The 18,398-nt window shown below is 37.6% G+C and overlaps 1 long non-coding RNA gene across 1 annotated transcript in view; it reads left to right on the top strand.

Annotated features, from left to right (window-relative positions):
• LOC147320981 (uncharacterized) overlaps nucleotides 1-14,199 on the top strand; it is a 76,513-nt gene extending 62,314 nt beyond the window's left edge. Inside the window, exons 2-4 of the long non-coding RNA XR_015131163.1 lie at nucleotides 12,351-12,590; nucleotides 13,581-13,609; nucleotides 13,954-14,199. This is a non-coding gene — a long non-coding RNA (uncharacterized LOC147320981). The remainder of the gene's footprint in view (nucleotides 1-12,350; nucleotides 12,591-13,580; nucleotides 13,610-13,953) is intronic.
• Nucleotides 14,200-18,398: the final 4,199 nt, after the last annotated feature.

The following is an 18,398-nucleotide window of genomic DNA, read 5'->3' on the forward strand; positions in this document are numbered from 1 at the left end:
GACTTTTCAGCTGGATATCCACAATGCAACCACATCTCAATTGTGCTCTACTTGATTAAGATTAGGTTACTGTGAAGGTCACTGGAGTCGACTGAACTCAAACCAATATGAGAAGACATGAACTTTATGATGCTTTTTGCCTGTTCATCAAGAAGCAACATCAGAAGATGGGTATATACCTACATGCCTAAATGCACTGAGTTACTTACATGTGATTGACTGATTAGAAGTTTGCTTTAATAAGGACTTAAAACAATGGGGCTGCTGTAAAGGTTATCAGCATGTAAACCTTTAGACTTAAGTGAAACGTAGTCGTCATTGTGGCACACCAGTATTACCTGCATAACAGTTGCAGGTACAGTGAAATTGTAATGTTTTTCCCCCTGTGTTTAATATATTTTGATTTGCATTATTGGTAGAATTGTAGAGTTATGAACTCTACAAAAAATACATTTTTTATTTAAGAAATTGTGTGCAGCCATGTTTGTAATCCTCTCATTCATGCCCCTGTTTCCTCAGCTGGACAAAACAAAAGTACATGACCATGTAAGGCCTTTATTAATCCAATGTGACATTTTGAAAAACAGGATTTTAGTGAAAAGCTGGATTACTTTTTTATTCTTCGGCTGCCTTGTAGTCTTTCTTCCTTCGGCTGCGGTTCCTTCTTCCTTTTATTGAGAGAACCCCCCTGGACTAAACAGTGTGCACGGGGAGAGAGCATTAACATTTATATGAAAACACAAGGCCGTTGTTTGACATACGATAAATGGAGTGTTTTCCTAACTCTGCTTCAGATGGAACAATGGGGATAGAAGTCTGCAAAATACTGTCCATTGGCGCACAGTAGCCGTGCCTAACAGCTACATACATCAACACAATTGCCTTTATTAGTCTGTCTCAGAATTCATTGTTGGGTTGTTTGTATGTTTGAGTTGGCTTGAGGGGAGCTGGTGGGGAACTGATGATGTGTAGAGGACTCTTGTTGTGGATGTGGGAATGGAGGTGGAGTGGGGATGGGTATATATCAAGCCTACTTAAGAGGCTCAAAGTCGATGGCAGCAGCAATTTCGAAGTTGCACACATGATAAATACAAAATGAGAAGAATGTGAGTGGGAGCAAACATGAAATCCCAGAGCAGGGACAGTGTAATAAATCAAATGAATAAATCCGCCAGCTGACCACTAGGGAGCACTAATAACCCAAACCCGTCATGCCCTCTTCTCTCTTTTTTTCTGTCTGTTTTTTTATACGCTGACTTTTTACATTTCTGAATCTCCCCTCTCTCCCCATTCCTCCCTCTCTTTTTCCATCTTTTTCGCATTTTTCTCTTCTCCCCTACAGTTTTTTTTTCCTTTGTCCCCTTACACACACACACACACACACACACACACACACACACACACACACACACACACACACACACACAGACAACATATACTATGCTTCGTCTTATAATGAATTAATCATAGCTAGGGCAGTTGTGTATTTGAACAATGCCACTGTGAGAAGTTGGCTGAAGTTTTGTGTGTGCGTGTGTGCACACCAGTGGGGAAAGCATCTCACAGCAACTGAAGCAGTGATATTGAATTCCTGTATGTCTCTCTCTCTCTGCTTGTGTGTGTGTGTTACTGCAGAGTTTTATTCAGCTCCAGCTATGTGTGTATGTGTGTGCACACACAGATAAGGTTGACCCAAAAATCCTTCAAAATAGATGGCAATAGGAGAATAAGTGGTACATTATGGCAAATTTATCACCTATTTTCATTAAAAGAAGAGTCATTTATACCTCTTCAGTGCCCTTCATATGCAAAACATGACTCATTTGTCCTTCACTATCCTGCTTTTACTTCTTGTGTCCTGATCAATTTTTTTTTATTTATTTAAAACATATAAATACAGTGATTGCATTGACTGATATAAATGCACCTCCTGCCGCTGGTCTTCTAGTATACTTCTTGAGCTTTTAGTTTCTGGAGTTGCATATTTGTGCCCTTAGTTACTTACAAACTCACCAGATATACACTGATATGCTAAAACATTTGACCATCCCTTTCTAATGTGCTATTGTTCCAGTGTATCTTGCCAACAGCTTTGACCCAATGAAACATGAACTCTACAAGACTTCTAAAAGTGCGCTGTGGTATCTGGCACCAAGCCTTTAGCAGCAGAACCTTTAAGCTGTGTAAGCTGCATAGAGGATCTGCTGCAGATCAAATTTGTTCAAACACATTCCTCAACACCTTGTCAATGGTGAACTTCTGGTCCACTCCACAATCCTCTGGCTCAGCCGGTAATACTTTAATTGAATTGTCTTCATACATGACAGATTAAAAACAAACCCGACCCCCTTTTTTTGTGAAGTATTCACTGATTTTGACCAGTTGTCGAGTGGTTACAGGTTACAGGCAGTTGCTTTCTGCTACTAGATGAAATTGTAAACAAAAGGTATACAATGCTGTATGAAAACCTGTAATTGCTTTGATTGCTAGAAAATTGCTGCAGTTTAATGTAGTTTGTATGGAAGATGCCAACTTGTCTCCAAAGACTCACAGACTACTTGATGAAGTGGTAGTAAAACTGTGAAGAATGCAATACAAACTGGAAATGGAGAGCATATGCCTTTCAAGTTGCATCTCTTTAGCAGTAAAGCACAACTTTTACTTTGAGGTGAACTTTTTATTAGAGTGAGAGGGGTTGCAGACAAGTTGGAATCTTCTATGCAATCTATAGGCCACTTTGTCAATCTACTAGCAAGTAGAGCAATCAGAGGTTCACGATGCAGCATACTCTCTGCAACCAATTTTGCCTAGCAACAGCCAGCCACCTCCAACAATCTATTATCAACTGGTTGGGGAATATACATTTTCAAAAGGAACTGGAAGTTGACAAAGGCTCATGTGTCAGTTTCTGGACCTGTGTAGCTAAAACCTAAGCTTCAGAAGTAAAGATGGAGGTGAGATCGTCAAAAAATGCCCAAGTGAATAGTTAAGAACATCCATCCATCCATCCATCCATCCATCCATCCATCCATCCATAACACATCTTACACATAAGATGTGTTTTACTATTTGATATACAAAATTGTTTTTTTTTACACAATGTAAACATTGTTTTTGAAATATAATTGAAGATAAATCTGAAAATTATGGAGAAATCATTGTTCCTTTTTGTTTTCTGTACAAAAAATCAAAGCAAAACTGCAGTACTTTACAGAAAGCGTGATGTAGATGAATGCTTTGTACACTTATTACATGTTGCTTTTATCGCTTACTTGCCTCTTTAATGCCCTAGTCTGACCTGAGTCTCCCAACCTGAATAGTGTATCTGGCTCCTGTATCTGATCTTCTCTCCTCTCTGGGGTTTCTTTGTCAATGGCTGTTCTTTCCCGCATTTTATTGAACTAAACTCCAGGCAAGTGAGGAGGATTTCACAGATAAGCTATCTGGCCCTGGCATCACACAGAGAAACCATCAAGCCATGAAATATGTGTCTGGCTGTGAGTCAGGGTGACAGCGCTGCATGAGGAGTGGGGACTAGCACATACACAAAAATACACACACTTCACATTACCATATGCCCTTGCGCACATAAATACACACATTTACATACACCTTGGACACAGTGTAAAAAGATACTGCATTTTCTTTTTTTGCACTAAATCACACAAATTTTATGCACGCAGTCATAAGATGTACAATGTTTTTAAAAAATATTTTTATATCTGTCACTGACAGTTGATGTTCAAATTTTTGTTTTATTATTGGTTTATTTTAATAAAGCCTGAATAAAAAGACTAGTATCATAAAAATAAGATATTTTACGGATGTGGTAGCTGTGTAGATTGGTCCATCATCTGATTATAGATCAACATATTTTAAACAATTTGCTGCAATATTGAGATACAGATTCTGCAGATGGTGGATCATACTAAATAATTATTTATAATATTAGCAAAAAAAATCCCATTGGAGATAAAAATCTTTGTTTGTAAGTGAAATTTCTCAGCAGCTACTGGAGACGTCACTATGACAGCTGACACAGATGGCCTTGGTTCCCAGGGGATGACTTTGTTGATTCCCTTATTCCTGCTTATAAGTGTATTTTCTCATATATTTAACATCCATGTTGCCAAAAAATGATTTAGAATAAATTTCTAGCGCTATTGTTAGGCCAAAATATACTTTTGTCACATACTTTGTACCTGCAAAATTATTAATATTGCTGCCAGCCTCAGCAGTCGTTCATTGCAAATTAGTACATGTTAGTCTGCTGGTGTGACTCTTGACTAGGAGTGGGTGGCATTAAAATTTATATACTGTATTTTCTTTTCAGTGTCAATATTACATCATGCTGTTATAAAACTAAAAGTGGTACACCACTCAAAATATATAATTGTACACCATTTCACTCACTGAAATGGAGTGGCCTACATGGGGTTTAAAAGAAACATTGCTACATAATTTGGATAAATTAGCAAATGTGATTTGCTTCATAAGTTAATTACACAGCCTTCACCTTTATAGACCGGCAACCCACAAGGCAGCCATGCTCAAAATCAAAAAGCCGGGCATGTGTTGCAGGTATGAGAAAGGAAACATTGTCTGCTTGAGGTCTAAGGATAACATAGTTTGTGTGTTACCTGTGGGAGTTAACTAGGTATTGTGGAAAATAGAGTTTTGCTTTCTCATATTTTTTATGTTTATCACAGTAATGACAGCACTGCAAAATCAATTTTTGTGAAAGAATGTGACAGTAACAAAATAGAGACACTCAACACCCCTATTGACTCTTTGTCTTGTTTTCATTGTGTAGTGTAAAATGATACAGAGGAGGAAATGGAAATACCCTTAATCATAATTGTGAGAGAAATGTATTTTAATGCTATTTTAAAAAATAAATAAATAAAAAAAATTCAGTAGTCATTGTACGAGCACCTACTTTATTAGGTATACCTTGCTTCTGCTGGGTTGGACATAGTTTCGCCCTCACAATTCCCTTGATTCTTAATGCCATAAATTCAACAAGGTGCTGGAAACATTGCTCAGAGATATTAGCCCACGACAGCATCACACAGTTGCTGTAGATTTTTGATGCATGATGCATTCTACTGTCTATTGCAGGACGAGGTCTTGTGACTAGGAAGGCCACTGGAGGACAGTGAACTCAACATCATGTTCAAGAAACCAGTTTGAAATGAGTTAAGCTTTGTGGCATGGGACATAATTCTACTAGAAACATTCATCAGCAGATTGCTACACTGTGATCATAAAGGGGTGGGCATAGCCAGCAACAATACATAGTGCTGTGGTGTTTAAACAATGCTTTGGCATTTGGCATTAAGCACAACAAATATCCCTCATACCATTACACCATGACCAGCCTCCGTCGTTGATACAAGGTAGGATGGATCCATGCTTTCATGTTGCATATGCCAATTTCTGATCCTTCAATCTGAACGTCACAACAGAATTCTAGACTCATCAGGACAGCAAATATAATTTCTAACCATCTCATTTTGGCAAGTCCTTGTGAATTGTAGCCTCAGTTTCCTGTTCTTAGCAGATGGGAGTGGCACCTGGTGTGGTCCTCTGCTGCTGTAGCCCCTCTCCTACATTCAGAGATGCTCTTTAGCTAACTTGGTTGTAATGAGTGGTTACTGCTGTCTTGCAATGAGCTTGAAGCAGTCTGACCATTGTCCTCTAACCTCTGGCATAAATAAACTGGATATTTTATCTTTTTTGGATCATTCTCTGTAAATGCTAGAGATGGTTGTGTGGAAAAACCCCAGTAGACCAGCAGCACAGTCCATCTGGCACCAACACCAATGTTCAAGATCACATAAACATGTTGGTGCCATAAGATTGGCCGATTAGGTATTTGGATTAACCAAAATTTGAAAAGGTGTTCGTAATAACTTGGTTGGTGAGTGCATAAACAGACATTCAGTAAATTACCACCCAGTCTGAAGGATAGATATTGAATGAGAATGCCACTATACAAGGGTTTCACTTTTGGTTGTGGTAGGTTTGTATGCAACTACTGTTAACACATTAAAAATCAAGGATATTTTTCTGTTTTCAGTTACTTTTATTGTATTTCTAGGTTCTTCTCAGTAGTGCAGGCTAGACAACAAGAAAAACAATATTTGAAATGCATGTATGAATCAAAACAAAGAAGAGAGGATATAAGGCAGGATAATCAGATTTTCCACATAGACTAAATACGTAAATAGTAAAGTAGTAAAACTTACACACAAATAGGAACACACAAACACACTCACAAAGACACACATAGACTGCAAAGGGTGGCTTATTATCTTAATTCTTTCCTGGAATCATGTCATTTATGTGAGAGTGTTAGGCTACCAGCAGAAATCCCAAAAAGTCACTGTGCCATTTTTTGGGATTATATGTGGGATTACTTCTTGGTTGGACATCTCGTGCATTTTTCATTTTTATGAATTAAATGAATGAGACACAATCTGATAACTGTTGAGTTCTAGTGGTGCTGGTAGGCAAATCAGATCTGATTACCACTGAACAGTGCCATGCTATCTGTTTCCAATTGAAGCTGCCAACTCCAGCTTCATGTTGAGCATCTGGACAAAAGCGCTTTTTCTTGCTTTTTTCTTTTTATTCACAGATTGGGCCTTTAATGTGCTCCCTAATCTTTGTAAATAATGTGAAATGTTTGCAAAACTGAAAGAAAAAAAAAAACAGTGGCAGTTTCCTTATTAACCAAACCACATTTACACAGTATTCTTCAAATAACTACTGACCTTTAAAATGCCCTAGATAATCAAATGATAATATTATATTATTATTCAAAAATCTAAAACAATACCCTTTTTCAAATGTGTCCTTAATTAAAAAACGTGTGAGAATGATTGTATGACAAAATTGGTGCAAAAAAAAATGTTTGGTGATACAAACTCTGCCAAAATCTTTTGGCAAAAGATCCTCTTGCCTTGGATAATATTTTTTTGTAATCACTGGCAGAGGGATAGCATTTAAAATCTTCAATACAACTAGCGAGAATCTTTGTAATCTTAACCGAACTTCTAAACCTGGTCTAAAGTAAGAACGTGGCCAAATTGTCTTACTTTTTAGAGGATTTAGTTTGAGTTTTGTGACCACACTTATTCTCGATAAGGATAGAAACAAATGATACTCTCTCTCTCACACTCTCTCCGTCCCTCTCTTCCCCTCAAACCATCACAAGCCCTTTTATTCACCCCCTCTGTTCTTGCCTTTGCAGGACATGTATGAAAATGTTGAAAGCAAGCCCCACCAGGCCATCAGGAATAAGAGAAAACAAATAGCATAATTCAGGAGAAAGCCCCACATCTCCAGGCTGTTGGACCTCACCAAACTTTTTTTTCTTCCTGTAATTTGGATATATTTGAAAGTGCAGTCACACAGTAGTGTAGTCTGAAAGACAAAAAAGGCAGATACAGACAGAAAAAGAAGAGGTAAAAAAGACAGAAGGTATTCAGGCAAGGAGATTGAGAGAGAGTATGAAATATTACGGGGAAGAAGAGATGAAAAACTAAACACAGACATTGGTATGATTGAATGAGGTTGAGCTTGGCTGTTGGACCAACAGCAGTTCTATTCTCTCTCCGTCTGTAATTTATATTTTCCTTCAAGGCGCTTTATGATAAATGAAAGTATGTTGAAAAAGCGCTATTGCCTATTTTGTTCTTCTCTTTCACACTGAAGTGTTGGGCCTTATTCAGGTCAACATTTAGGAATGAATTGAAAAGATGATGCTATAGGGTTTGGTGTATACATGCACAGATGCTGTTTGTTGCCACTTAAAAGCATTTCACAAACAGAAATAATTGGCTGTTTCTCTGACACATTTGTTATTTGAGCAGTTCCTACATTAGGATGGCTTTATGTTTCTCTGTATCCACTTTCAGACCTGACAGTCCTGGGGACTCCCTGAGGGCTCCAATATGGTTCTATTCACACCCTGCAGAGATCTTTGCAGACTATCATCCACATGTTGTTGCCGCTTAGTGTCACTAGGGGGGTGGCAGTGCCACAAACAACTGTGTGTGTGTCTGTGGGTTGATGTTACTTGTGCTACTGTCGGTCCTCACCAGCTGCAGGGAAGAGTGAAATTGTAATATACAAAGAGCTGAAATGAAATTGAGTGTCCATTTCAAGTACAATTCAGCCACTGTCTGTAGGTATTGTGCTACATTTTTCACTCTTTAATGGGGTTTTTTCAGTGCTTTACCCATTTAAGGTCATTTAAGGTAAGTTCCATTGTTGTTCCTTTCCCTGTTCTAGTCTGCTTTTTTTTTTTTTTTACCCAGTCAGCATTTGACCTATGTACAGCATCATCTACATCAAGCTATGTGCTACTGGGTACTGGGTGTTCTGTTCATCTGTGCTGGCAAATACCAATGCAAAGAGACACAACTGCGGAATTGTAAATAAAGATAACTACCCAGTGTAATATTCTTTGCCCAGAACACGTGTTTTGCTGTTTTTTATGATAATAGTGGAGTTTGAAATAGGAAATACACCTGAAAGACCTTATTTTGAACTCTAAACATTCCAGGTTTTGAATATGTTCTAAAGTATAGAAACAGACTCTAACCTTAAAAAGAGTTTAGTGGCTTCTTGTAAGGATAGTGTACTGTAAACCATACCAATTCTCATGTGCTTGGCTTGTTGCCTTCTCATTCTTGCTTCATCATTTTCTCTAAACATTGCCTCACTGTGTGTGGGCCTGGATGCCCCAAGCAGCTCAGAGAACACGCTGGCCAGGTTTTTTTTTTTAAATTTCACTTTGATGAAAGGCTTAATAAAGTTTGGACTTTACTCACCTTTTTTTTTTTTTTTTACACTTTTTAATTTATCCTCTGTTTGCAGAGTGGATGTCAAAATCATTCTACAATTATAATAATCCTTTGTACACTACAAACATTTAAACTACGTACAATCATTTTGTTTATATTTTTACATGGTGATTGCTGGTGCTGCAAGCCTGCAACACATGCTTACGCCTAGAAGTAGATATATTTTATAAAACTTGTTTTAGGAAAAATATTTGCTCTTTTTGAATTTAATGGCAGCAACATGTAGGACATACTGTGTTTATCATTGTGTGTATGTGTTATACTGAGAATAAAATATAGCTCTATCATTGCATCATTACTTCCACCAAGGAGTTTATGTTTTTGGTTGTGTGCATGTGTATGTGTCAAAACCACAGTAGTTTAATAGGTTTTGAATGAATTTGGATAAAACCAGGTGTAGAGTGGGTTCATGTTGACAATCCATTAAAATCTGGCTTATATCCACCAAAGTCTTCAAGGGTAACATCATGATTTATTGTTCAGAAATTGACAAAAAAGCCTCAAAACCTAGAGACTATGATTCTCACAAGTGTGGTGTGCATTGACAGCATATAGGACGATTTAAAGCATCATGTCACATCTGACCTCTTCTTTATAACAATAGATTGATCTGAAGGTCAATGCGTTGTATATAGAGCTTCTTTCTTTTAGATACTGCCGTTGCTTGTACTGACTTCATATAGTCAGAGAAAGATATCTGGAGATTCTAAACATCATGTTATTTTATTATGATGAATACTAAAAAAAATAACTGTACTTACAAAATAATCAAAAAATCCCAAAATATTTTTTCCACACTTTTCCCATCCATGCCGTAACTTCCACAACTTACATAGTAAGGTTTTTTGACACTAGTGAAGTGATTTATAATACTTCCTGCTATCATCTCCTGACTCCAAAAACAATTTTAAGAATCAATACCAGACTAAATGACTGACGATGGACATTTTTGTGCGTTGCAGATGATAGGCGCGCTTGTTATTTTTCCACGTAAAAGTGATGCCCCATTGGTTGTTCTCGTCCAGACCTCATCATAGGCGCTGATTTGACATTTCCTCTTAAAAGGCCACAGATAGATCATGTGTTTGAAGACTGGGTGCAGAAGACTCTGCAATATATAAGGTAACGAACCTTGCCATACTGCCAGCTCTATTTTTGCTGTAGTGTAGCAGGTTGGTTTTATGTGGAAATGCTACAGTGTATTATACGTTTTTCTGATACTGGAAGTGTTTTCATCCACAGTGGGGAAGGTATGAAAACTTATGAAGCCCACAGAGATTTCATTCAATTTACTCCATTCACTCAGCTCTAATCTTAGAAGCTGCAATTTTTTCTATAATAAGCATCTGTACTGAAAAGAAAAGAAAATCCAAACAGTGTGGCTGCACTGTTTATGATCAAAGCAAAGATTAACCACTGCAGCTTTGTTGATTTTTATACCAGTCGCCTCAAATCTTCCAGTCTGTGTCACTGGTTTTCAGATCACCTGCCATCTACAGATGTACATCTGTGAGTGAGTGTTGACCTTGGCTCCTCTGGAGTGTGTTTGTACTTGTGGTTGAGGGTGCTTGTGTGACAGAGAGTAGAGCGATGAAGTGACGAGGGAGACAGTGTAAGAGGGCAGTGAAGAAGACAGAAACATTACCTAAAATACTGGTAATGCTTTATGGTGGCGCTTTATGTACTCATTGGTACACCAAATCCTTATCTCTCCCTTCTTTCAATTTGACCTTTCAAATTAAGTGCTGTGTTTAACAGCCTATTGTGCTGAAAATGGGCAGGACAAATACGTAGCTGGAGTGAATATGGCTCTGTTGTGATTTGTTATTTTTATATTTATTTTTATATTTATTTTTTGTACTCTTCGTCTTTGATTTTGTGATTTTTAATTTTTGTATTTTATTTCCTCCTCCTTTTTAATGTGGTCTCTTTTGTGTCATAGGTCATTATGTAAATGTGATGCTTGAGAAGTAATCATTATAGTTATTACATAACAAGAGTAACTGCAGCTGGAAAAGAAACAGAATATGTCCAAGATAGTATTAAAGTGCAGTCTTTAAATAATTTATAAGTTGTTGTAATTTCTCGCCATCAATGTGGGCTCATCTGCCAAAAAAAGGTTGCGAGCCCCTGAAGAGATTCATGCAGAAGTCTGCACAGAGGCAGACTTTGGCTTTTGGCTAACAATGATTGCCAAGAGTCCATATACACACAGTCACACAGAAAACTTGGCATCCAGCAAGGCCCTGGCACCAAGTGAGGCTTGCTGTGTGCAAGTTCAGATCGACCCACCAAGCTCACCCCCCTCACTCTTCTTGTAATGTCCACATCTTCTGCTTGGGGATGCCACTATGCCACCATGTGAGAAGCAGGTATATTTAAAAAAAAAACGAAAGCTGAAAAACAAGCAAATATTATTAAAGGGACAGTAAAAGATCAGAGGAATGGAAAGTGAATGAAAAATGGCAAAAAAGGATGAAGGGAGGGAAAGTGACAGAAGACTGAAATCTGTCAGTTGGCTAGGCTTAATCGGAGGGGATTCTGAGTTCTGGCGGTGGTACATAGGATTTGGACACAGACTGTGGGTTGTCCCTGGGACCTCTCAATCTTGTTGCTGTTGACAGATTTCAACCAATCTCTCTATTTAGAATGTAAACCTACCCCAAAAATGTTAAAATTCTGATTTTTGCCTTCTGACAACACATACTTAAAATGCATGAAGGAAGTAGCTCTGTGCCTTGTATGCCGCAAGAGACCCGTGACTTAGCATTGGTATCTAAATTTGTACAGTCAAAATTCAGAGTTTTATAGCACTGTCCAATTAAGGTTGAGCTTGTGTGGAAGTGATAACAATAAGAATAAGACAGCTTCCTTAAACTTGAGATGTGTTAATCCAAAAGATCTGCCCTGAAGCCCTCACAGGAGTCTTCTGATTGGGGGGAAAAAAATCTATCACAATCAATCCATCTTGTTCTTAGTGTGGTGTGGTTCATTGTTAATTTATGTCTTTTGACTAAAAACATCTTTTGTCCACTTCTGTACATGTCACTCATTAACTATTGTTAGCGCTGACAGTATTGGCCTGCAGTATAATAGTTATTGTTGTAGGCTAATTGTAATTAGTGGCCTTTGTATGAATTCTTCAATGGCTTTCATTGATTGAATTGAATATTGAATTGAATATAGAGCGAGCTACTGTGCAAGTAGCTTTCATGGACAGTGCATGGTATGTAACCAAGTGACTGTGTTTGTTTCAAACGTATTCACGATTTTAAAGATAAAGATTAAAATTAAAGATAAAAATGAAGTAAAGATTATTGCAATGTCTCCACTTTAACACATTATAATTGACTGTTTTCAGTTCTTCTGTTGATCAGGTAAAATGCTGTCCTTTATAATGGGATTATATTTTAATTATAATTGCACATGTAATTTTTTATATATTCACAGTTTTTCTTTCATCTCCCCTAACAGGGGCTGCGTATCCATGCTGTGAATCTTCCATTCGACCACATTCCAAAGGTGCTCTGTTGAATTGAGATCTGGTTACTGTGGAGACCAATGAGTACAGTGAAGCCATTGTTATGTTAAAGAAACCAGTTTGAGATTATTTGAGCTTTTGAGACATGGCGTGTTATCCTGCTGGAAGCAGCCATCAGAAGATGGGTACAGTGTGGTTATAAAGGGATAGACATGGTCAGCAACAATACTCAGGTAAGATTAGGAATTTAAATCATGTTCAGTTGGTAGTAGGGCAGGGAAATGCTGACACTAGTGTGCAATGAAATCGAGACTGCTTCAAGTTTTGACATGTTGTACATTCAGAAATGGTTGGTTGTAATGAGTGGTTAGTTACTGTTATCTTTCTATGGCTTTATTCTACATTGGAAAATCCCAGCTCATTTGGCACTAACAACCATGCCATGAAAAGCCACTTAAATTCTGATGTAGATCTTGACCTGTCTAGATGACTAAATGCACTCAGTTTCTTCCATGTGATTGGTTGACTAGACATTTATGTTAATGAGGAGTTCAACATATGTACAAATAAAGTGGCTGTGGGTATAAATCCAGAGAGGAAAACAATTTAAAAAAAAGGTCTGAATTAGTGACTGTCGGATTTGCAAGAGAAAGATTTGACATTCATAGCAAGCTGTGAGGCATATTGTTGCTACAGGCTGCTAAGTGATAATACTTTAAAATATGTTATGTATATTATTTTAAATGTAGTTTAGAAAATACCAATCAAGGATGATACTAATACAAGTGACAGTTCAAAGAGAACGCAATATGCAGTAATTGTTTTAAAAAAAATTAATGTTTACAATGTATTCATTACAGAATTATTTTTTCAAAACATTTGGCGATTCTATAACATGTAAATAAAATTATAATATTTTACAAATTATTCATACCCACAGTGAAAACATAAATACATTATGACAGTAAGACAAATTCTTCTTCTTCTTCTTTTTTTTTTTAAAGTAATACTCATTTTGAATTAGAGCTACACCAAAGTTTGCATCAATGTTTGTATTTTGTCTGAAAGTAATTGCACAATGTGGTTAGTCTGCATTTAAAAATATTATATTGGCTCATAGTAGGTCAATAGTGCAAGTTAAAGAGTTTCAATATCTGTGAGAAAATGTAGAGTAATTAAAAATATAGTAAATAATGCTTCTTTGTCGTTCCATGGTCATCCAGTGTGACTGAGATACAGAAAGCTGCTAGAGGTAAATAACAGAATAAAGTATCAACTCTACACAACCTCTGAGTAAACAGTGTGTTCTTTTCATTTTATGCTTTATGACAGTGAAAAGTTGACACATTTCCTTTTAAGCAGGAACACAGCATTATTATTATATTTATAATATATTATATTATTATTAAGCAATTTGGTAAACATACCATAAAATCTCTGGTTGTAAAGGTTATGCACACATTGACAGGGTTACATCAGTCTGTCTATGATTGTGTCTTACAATATTTACGACTTCATTTCTGACAAGCGGTGAATTGTTTTTCCCCGTCGCCTTTGCCTTTTGATAAACAAATTGCTCTCACCATGTTTTTGCAGCATTTCCTTGTCTTGAAAATCCTGTGAGCAGCAGCAGGAATTGGTGTGACACACTCAGGACATACATCACTCAGTCAAACCGTTAAATGCCCGAAGAAGCCAACGGAGGAGGAAAATTGGATAGCAACTGAACTGCATTCATCATTCATCCCCTAGACAACGCAAATGACACCTGTATTTAGTCTTTGTTGTGAAAGGAGGGGAAATTTAAAAAGAAAAAGAAAATGATTGAATAAAATAAAAATGCCTCTGTTTTTGAAAATGATTCAAATTTAATGTTGCTCACTGGAGACATAATCTCAAAGGATGAGATTATTAATGAATTTCAAAACCTGATTTGTGTTCTTCCTCTGTGCGGTAGAGCTTCAGTTTTGTAAAAGAAAATATTAAAAACACATAACTGATGTCGACAGAATGTTACAAGAAGAGTGCGAAACACCGGCCCTGTCCCAACTCTTGGGATGTGTTGATCAAAACAAGCTAGTCTTTTCTTAAAACAATATATTTTCTCAATTTAAACATTTCATGTGTTTTCTAAGTTCTATTCTAAGTATGTTTTTTATAACATTTTCAAATCATTGCATTCAAATTTTACACAGTATCCAAGCTTTTGGGATTAGGAGTTTAAGGTGCCTGCAACTGTTGTGCATCGTCAGTTCTTTTGCACCAAAATTTCACCCTAGCCTTATCTTTTCAGATATGTGTAACTTAGAGCCATATAAGTTGTCACTGGTGCCTTCACTCTTCTGTACATGGTTCTTATTGCTGTTGGGCTTCCCTAGCATGACAATGTGAGAACAGAGGGGTCTCAGGACAGAACAAAACCATACCATATACATGTATATAGATTTAGTTGCTTCTGTAAAAGGATTCAGAGCAGTCCTGTGTGCATCTCAAAGCTGTGTTTAAATCAGTTTCAATCAAGCCAAGAAGATTTATCAGTTTTAATTCAATTCAATTCAATTCAGTGTTATTTATATAGCGCCAAATCACAACAGCAGTCTCCTCAAGGAGCTTTATATTGTTAGGTAGACCCTACAATAATACATACAGAGCCATCCATCCATCCATCCATCTTCATCCGCTTATCCGAGGTCGGGTCGCGGGGGTAGCAGCCTAAGCAAAGAGGTCCAGACCTCCCTCTCCCCAGCCACCTCCTCCAGCTTGTCCGGGGGAATACCAAGGCGTTCCCAGGCCAGCCGAGAGATATAATCTCTCCAGCGTGTCCTGGGTCTGCCCCGGGGCCTCCTCCCGGTGGGACATGCCTGGAACACCTCGCCCAGGAGGCGCCCAGGGGGCATCCTTGCCAGATGCCCGAACCACCTCAGCTGGCTCCTTTCGATGTGGAGCATACAGAGCCCAACAATCATATGACCCCCTTGAGCAAGCACTTTGGCAACAGTGGGAAGGAAAAACTCCCTTTTAACGGAAACAAACCAGCAGAACCAGGCTCAGGGAGGGGCGGCCATCTGCTGTAACTGGTTGGGGAGAGAGAAGGAAGACAGGATAAAAGACATGCTGTGGAAGAGAGCCAGAGATTAATAACAAGTATGATTCAATGCAGAGAGGTCTATTACACATAGTTAGTGAGAAAGGAGTTTTAACAAAAAATAGACTTTAAGCCTAATCTTAAAATAGAGATAGTGTCTGTCTCCCAAATCCAAACTGGAAGCTGGTTCCATAGAAGAGGGGCCTGAAAACTGAAGGCTCTGACTCCGAATCTACTTTTAAATCCTCTTGGAACAACAAGTAAGCCTGCAGTGGGAGAGTGACGTGCTCTAATGGGGTGATATGGTACTACAAGATCATTAAGATAAGATGGGGCTGGATTATTGAAGACCTTGTATGTGAGGAGCAGGATTTTGAATTCAGTTCTGGATTTAACAAAGAGCATGGCAGTGTTCTAATACCCACTATATAAAGGTATAAGATATAAACATTTTATCAACATAACATATAATGTCAGTGATAAATTACTGAATAAATTTACTGGGCTAATAGGGATCAGTGATGATCAGTGGTGCAGCTAATTTCTTGAATACTTATGTGATGAATTCATATATTTTGAAAGCTAACAGTTTCCTTGTCTTAAATCGTGTGTTTTTGTCTGATCAGAGGTCTATAATTTAGTGACATTTAGCACAGTTATTCCAATAAAAAGCAAAAGCAATTATCAGTTTTCTTCCGTGTCATTTTTCAAAACTAACGTAAATGGAGCTACAAGTCATAAAAATGTATTTAAAAAAAAAAAGAGAAAACAGTTTACATATTAAAAATGGTGATGAAGGAAGTGTGAATATATGCAGAACAGTAAGAGAATATGTTGTCATTCTTCACACAAATGAATAACAAAGGTAACACATTTAACGTATTTCAGCGTTGAATAAAATCATTATTTACCTTCTAAATGTCATTTAAAGAACTTGTGTGTAAAGAACTTTGTTTGAAGCAGCTTTTAGAGACTTTTTGTGTCATTTTCATGTAAATTTAAATAAAAAATCAATAGAACATTTTTTTCTCCTTTGGTTGTGACTCTTTTGTACTACACAGCACACATTGCTGTGTAGTACTCTTTTGAGTATGAGCTAGTGTCTGTGGATCAAGTAGCCACTAGTTGTTTTTAATAATAATAATAGTTCTGAGATTATTCATGTTTCCTGTGTACGTGCAATGCAGTAGCTGCATACGTGCTTGAGCATTTTGAAGCCTCTCCCATGTATCTAGTTGTGTGTGCGCACGTGTGTGTGTGAGGCAGTGTATAATTTGTGAGTAGGGAGTGTCTGTAAGAAAGAACATGCTGCTGTGTTCACTCATTCACTCGCCACTGTTGATGAGTTATTGACTGCTTTATTCAAACGGAGCATAAGCTGACACATCCTCTCCCTGGAAACTATCCAGAGAGATCATAAGCTGTTGTAATTACATGGCAGGCTGGACAACATGGATTATCTTTGTCCAAATTCAATTACAGAGGTCAAATCTAAAGAAAAGGTGCATCGAGCACGACCAACACTCTTTTGTAGTCTACTCAGTACGTTTTGATCTGAGCATTCTTGCTATACTGAGGTACTCTTTTGACTGCCTGTCTTCACATCAGTGAGCCAATAAAACCAAATTTCGTTTTGTTTTTCCACTTACAAGGTGCTAACATTTTCTCTGTCTAGGCCCATGGTGCGGCGGCCTGGTAAGGTTTATGAAGGAGGACTGTGGTCAAATTTGCAAGAACCAAAAATAAGGCTCAATATTTATGGCACAGTTGTGCTCAAGGTAGAGAGAGTTCATTAAAAGCTAGAGAGTAGGAGAGTAAGATCAATTCGACACATAAATTTTAAGTAGTCAGTAAACAGATTTTTAGAAATAGACCTGAGGCTTTTAAAAACAAAAAAACTTAATGCTATGGCCAGCATGGTACATGCTTACAATAACAATCAATGTTAGCATTTTGTCATGTTGCCATGTTGCCAGCATGTTATCAGCTAATGTTTACTATGTTGTTAGCAAACTGTGGGGTGGAACACACGGCCACACGTATTGGCCAGCTAAAGCCAGATTCTAAGCGCCAATTGAGACTTTGTACCACAGAACAAGTCATGTTATTTGTTAGATATAGGATTAAAAAGACTACAGAAATTGCAAATCACACAAAAAGAGACAGCTTAATAACTCAACGTAGTGGCGGTGAAGTCTAGCAAACTGATGGGCTCCAGCAGCCTCTTTCAATCAAAACAACCATTGCCACTACAGTATCCAGGTGGCGAAGTTTCAAAAAAAAAAAAAAAGGTAAAATTGGTCTGACAGCCTCCAGTGCCACAGAGAGGATCTGCACTTCCATGTTGTCTTCGTCTTTCAGCTCTGGAAGTTGCCCTTCCCATTTTTCATGGTAAACAAATAATGTTAACTTTTGTCACCTTCTTACTTTACCATGTTACTAGGTTACTTTAAGGCTACCCATATTCCATATTCTCAATCAGTCTTACTCAAATCACAAATGCTGACCTGATGGTTGTGCACAAAAAGCTGAAATCATAAACGGATAAGCTTGATCCTCTCTGATCCATCCATTCATTTACTTCTCCAATTCAGGGGGGATATATCCTGTTCTAGCTGTCAAAGGGTGAAAGGCAGAGCTGGGACTGTAAGCTTGCCATTATGTTTATTTATTTATTTATCCATCAAGTGTTGCTACATTTAATTCTGAAACAAGAAAGCGGACTGACTGACTTTGCTGTTTGCAGACATTGTTAAATTGATCAACTAACTTTGGGTGAGGACAGTTCAAACACATGATTTAACTCCTCCAATTCCTTTACTGGAACTCTGAGTGAGGAGGTTAAAGTGCTGTCACATTTAAGGCCTAGTACTGCTCACTGTCAGTGTTATTTCTTGACATTGTCACTACAATGTTCTTTGGCTCTAGTGACACATCTAATCTGTCTTCAACGTAG

The sequence above is a fragment of the Aulonocara sp. 'chitande type north' Nkhata Bay genome, linkage group LG10, assembly GCF_057382095.1.
Source record: "Aulonocara sp. 'chitande type north' Nkhata Bay isolate Kocher_YH1m ecotype deep benthic linkage group LG10, A_spYH_male_GT1.1, whole genome shotgun sequence".
NCBI lineage: Eukaryota > Metazoa > Chordata > Actinopteri > Cichliformes > Cichlidae > Aulonocara > Aulonocara sp. 'chitande type north' Nkhata Bay.